Source organism: Adiantum capillus-veneris, chromosome 23 (assembly GCF_014529385.1).
Source record: "Adiantum capillus-veneris isolate H3 chromosome 23, ASM1452938v2, whole genome shotgun sequence".
In the NCBI taxonomy this organism is placed as follows: Eukaryota; Viridiplantae; Streptophyta; class Polypodiopsida; order Polypodiales; family Pteridaceae; genus Adiantum; species Adiantum capillus-veneris.
In genome coordinates this window covers 2,325,937-2,331,137 of record NC_140953.1, presented here as the reverse complement: position 1 = coordinate 2,331,137, position 5,201 = coordinate 2,325,937, and the positions used below count along the sequence as shown (strand labels likewise).

The following is a 5,201-nucleotide window of genomic DNA, read 5'->3' as shown; positions in this document are numbered from 1 at the left end:
GCTTAAGGGATCAATGCTCATTGTCAAGGGATGCAAGAGTGGTACATTGTACTATTTACATGGCAAAGCTTTTCCTAGCAAGTTTCTTGCAGTGGCCGAAGTTGCTTCTCATTTGGAGTTGTGACACAAAAGACTTGGCCATATGAGCCAGAAGGGACTTGATGTGCTCTCCTCTTTGAAGAGGGTTGATGTAAAGGGCACCAAGTTAGATTTTTGTAATGACTGTTTATATGGTAAACGAAAGAAGTCTTCTTATTATTCTGGTTTAATTCACTCCGATGTATGTTCAATGCCTGTTAAGTCTTTTGGTGGTGCATCATAATTGTTACATTCATTGATGATTGCACTAGGAAAGGATGGGCATATTTGTTAAAGAATAAGAGTGAGACATTTAATGCATTTAAGAGGTTTCATGCTTTTGTGACCACGCAAAAGGGTAGTAAGCTTAAATGTCTGAGATCTGACAACGGGGGGGGAGTACACGTCTGCTGAATTTCAGCATTATTGCGAAGAATATGGGATTAAAAGGGAGTTGACTTCTCCTTATAATCCATCTTCTAATGGTGTGGCTGAGAGGTATAACCATACTTTATGTGAGAGAGTGCGTTGCATGTTGTCCACGGCTAATCTCCCTCGTGGGTTTTGGGGAGAGGCTTTGAAAACTGTAGTTCATGTATGCAATCGCTCTCCTAACAGTACGCTAAAAAATGACATTCCAGAGGAGGTTTGGTCTGGCAAACCTGCCTCTTATGATCATTTGAGAGTGTTTGGCTGCGAGGCTTTTGTCCATGTTCGTAATGACTTGAGGACAAAGCTAGATGCCATGTCCATCCAAGGACTCTTCCTAGGTTATGGAGAAGAGGGTGAAATGGGCTACAAGATATGGTTACCTCAGTTTAAGAGGGTAGTACACAGACGAGATGTAGTGTTCAATGAGGCTAAATTGCTGAAAAATGCTACATCTTCTGAAATTGACAAGAAATCGGTCAAATTTCAGCCTCTCTTGCCACCTATTGATGTTGAAAAAGAGCCTCAGGATGCATTACCGCAAGCTGAAATTGATAATCAGCCGGTTAACCTTGAGCCAGAAGAGGTAGGACATGATTTAGATGCTCCAAATGAGGATGGACAGCTCCCTGTCATGGCTGAAAATGATTTTCAGCAGCATGAGCATGCTGAAAACGAGTTGCCTCCTGATGTAGAACCTGTGCTTCCTGAGAATGTAGATCGTTGGGTATGCAGGTCTACTCGTGTCAGAAGGTTGATACAGTGCTTTGACCCCTCTTTTCATCATGTTATGTTGACAGATGAGGGAGAGCCTCTTACATATAAAGAGGCAAAATCATGTGAGTTGAGCAGTAAGTGGGAGCTTGCGATGCAAGAGGAAATCAAATCTTTGCATGCAAACAATACTTGGGATCTTGTGCCATTGCCTAAAGGAAGAAAGGCTCTTCCTAACAAATGGGTTTACAAGGTCAAATGTGTTGATGGAAAGCCCAAGTATAAAGCAAGGTTAGTTGCCAAAGGGTATGCACAGAAAGAGGGGATTGACTTTCAAGAGATCTTTTCTCCTGTTGTAAAGCTTACGACATTGCGTGTCCTTTTTGCTCTCACTGCAGTGCTTGACTTAGAATTGAATCAAATGGATGTAAAAACAACTTTTCTTCATGGTGACATTGATGAAGATATCTACATGAAGCAACCTGAGGGTTTTGTAGTTCCTGATAGAAAGGAACTTGTATGAAAACTAAGAAGGGCACTGTATGGTTTGAGGCAGACATCACGTCAGTGGTTCAAAAAGTTTGATACTTTTATGCTGTCTCAAGGCTTTAAACGCAGCCATTCAGACCATTGTTTGTATACAAAGAAGGATAATGATGGAAGTCCTATAATCCTTGTGCTATATGTAGATGATATGTTGATTGCTGGGAAGCATAAGTCTACCATTGATGCTCTTAAACGTCAGCTGAATTCAAGTTTTGCAATGAAGGATTTAGGTGATGCTGAGCACATCTTGGGCATGAGAATCAAGAGGGATAGAAAGCTGAAATTTCTCTTCTTATCTCAAGAAAAGTACATTGCTAAAGTACTTGACAGGTTTAACATGGCTGAAGCTAAGTCACTTGGAGTACCTTTACCTCCACACACAAAACTTAGCAAAGCCGATTGCCCAAAGGATGACGTGGCAATGAATGCTATGAAGGGAATCCCTTATGCATCAGCTTGTGGTTCTCTTATGTATGCTATGGTTGCCACTTGTCCTGACATTGCCCATGCGATGGGAGTTGTTAGTAGATACATGTCCAATCCCGACAAAGCACATTGGGAAGCTGTGAAATGCATTTTGAGATACTTGTCAGGTACACAATCTAGGTGTATATGCTATGGCAAAAGTGACCTGAAGTTGTAGGGCTATTGTGATGCAGATATGGCAGGTGACTTGGATACTAGGAAGTCCACTAGTGGCTATGTGTTTGCTATTGCTGGTGGTGTTGTCTCTTGGTGTTCACGACTGCATAAAATTGTGGCATTGAGTACTACTTATATTCAGCCACTGAGGCTTCTAAAGAGGCCATATGTTTGGGCAGACTTGTCAAAGAGCTTGGTATGCCTGCTAGTACTCCTGTCTTGGGATGTGATGGCCAAAGTGCTATCTATTTGGCCAAGAATGCCATGTTTCATGCACGGACAAAGCACATTGATGTGCGATACCACTTCATACGACAGGTATTGGAGGATGGTCTAGTCACCTTGACTAAGATTCACACACAGGATAACCCTGCAGATGTTCTCACCAAGAGTCTTGTTAAGGCTCAACATGAGCATTGCATATAGCTGGTGGGAGTTGGTTAACTTAAAGGTGTCATTTATGCCTTTAAGTGGGAGGTTGTTGGGTTAAAGGCCTAAATAACCCCTTTTTGTACATTTTTATACTTTGTCCAGAACCTTGACACATTTTTTTAAAGGTCACTTATAATAAAAGTGGGAAAACCCAAAACTCACTTATTGAGTTTTCCCCAAAAACGTGAGCTCTCTCTCTCTCCCTCTTCGTTCTACTAGCGCTTCCCTTCTGTAGCATAGTCCCTCCGCTTCAAGCCTCAGGCGCACATCTTCACGTGCTCTATCACTTGCACACACCGCCGCGCGCTCATCATCATCCCCATATTTTTTGTTTTTCATTACGACCGTTTTTCACCTGCTTTTTGTATTTTTGAAGTTTTTCTGCCAAAAATTAGTAAAATTAAAAGAAAAATAGCAAATTAAACCCCAAAAAATCTCCAAAAATCATAATAAATCAAAAACATCACTGCAAAACACTATATACACTCACATGCAATTTTTATGGCCGGATTTCTCCGTTTTTTCAATATTTCGCCCAAAAAATGACTATTTTTACTTATATACACACACCTACGGGCTTGATTTGGCGTTTGGCCCCATATACTTGTCTATTCATGCTATATAAGGGCATATGTACTTGGGTTAGTCCAGAAAATTTTGCAATCAAATGACAACCCTGAAATCTGTGCAAAAAACATGCCCTTTTTTTCTCTTTTTGCCATTGGGTCCGCATTTGAGAATGCCTCCCCCCCTCCTAGCCAGAGTCCTCCCAGGGGACGACAAGGTATTGCCTCGGATTATGTGTCGTGCATGGGTTGAAAACTCGTGCTAATGCTTGGCCGTGTAATGTGGCCCTATATAATGCATATTTGGTCAATGCATGGAGAATTTAATGTTGTGCAAGAGGAAGGTATAAGCAATATGCTTCTTGGCATTCGCCATCGAGGTTTCCCTTTTGTTGTTGATTTGGTCAGCCGATTTTCTTTGCAAGTAGCAGTTGTAACTCTATCGCTCTTTGTTTGATCGTCTTTTTTGTAAAATTCGCTTGGTTTGCCGCTATTGTTGATATGGCCGTAGTCGTCTCCTTGCAGAGAATTTTCGTGGCGGAATTGGCCATAGACTTTGTCTCTTTTGCTTTCCATTTGTAGCTTTGCTTTGCCGGTTTTAGTAGGTGTATTGCTACTTCCTCGATTGTCATTGTTTTGTTGTTGATTGGCACCCACATAAACCGGTTTACCAGTTTCGTATGTTGTGTGTCTCTGCCTTCTGATGTTGCTTGTACTGAAGGGAGTTCCTGTTCCTTCGATTTCAGGATTCAAATGCGAGTCGTATTTAAGTTGTTGCTGAGCATTTTCTTTGAATTCATATCTATTTTATTCCCTTGTCTTTTGGTTGAACTGTCTGCTTCTGTTGTATTGTGGTTTGTCAGCCATATCACTTCTATCCCTCCGCACCCATACTTGTTTTTCTTGTGTTGCTAACTCTGATCTCTTTGTTGACCTGCAAATCAACCGCATCCGAAATCCCATTTTTCTTGTACTATTCACACGATGAGCTTAAATGTAATTAATTCTTCAGGCTCCAGATAATTTTTGAAACATATGTCATTGTATTCGCTACTCAACAACACCCCTGATAGGAAGTAGAATTCATTTTGATGAGATGACACCTCCAAGGCTGAGGTATAAAAGACAATCTTTTGTAAACCTAAGGGTCTTTTTTTTAATCATTTTTGGGGGTTTATCTGAACGTACGGTGACTGCGTACTGTGTGTGAGAGTGAGAGAGGTCTTCTTCCCTTCCCCTTGCATGCTATGACTACTACATTGTGGAAGTGACTACGCCATCGTGTTAGCAACGGCAAGAGCTACACTTTGACGCCAAGCTTGAGCGGTTTCAGTCTCTTCGCGAAGAGCTCTTCCGTGAGCTTCCGAGTGAGTTTTCTCTCTATCCGTGTGTCCGTTTTGTGATTTCTTTATGTCATTGCGTTCATGGCGAGTAGAACTACACTTTAGGAATAAACATTTCCAGATTCAACGACCTGTAAATTTCGGCCTGTCTTTATACGCGATTTCTGCACCATATGTTTACGGGTTGTGGATTAGGTTAGAAACTTCAGGGAAGTGTCCTCTAGGTGCGTAGAGTAGGATCCTTGACTTTCGTGACGAATCGACAATGTTTGACCATGTTTCGGTGAACGGAAGTGTTGTAGGAAAGATTGCAGTTCAATATGATTAGAGTGCTTTAGAATTATTTCCTTTGGTAGTGATTGTCTAGAGAAGGTCGAATAGTTGAGTGACAATCAACTATTTGTTTCCATGCGCCTGCGGATCAACTCCGTCCTAGGTTGACAGCTTGTTG

General features: G+C 41.5%; 1 pseudogene; it reads left to right on the top strand.

The window, feature by feature from the left end:
- The first annotated feature begins 1,141 nt into the window (after positions 1 to 1,141).
- On the top strand, positions 1,142 to 2,853 carry LOC147427330 (uncharacterized; annotated as a pseudogene).
- Positions 2,854 to 5,201: the final 2,348 nt, after the last annotated feature.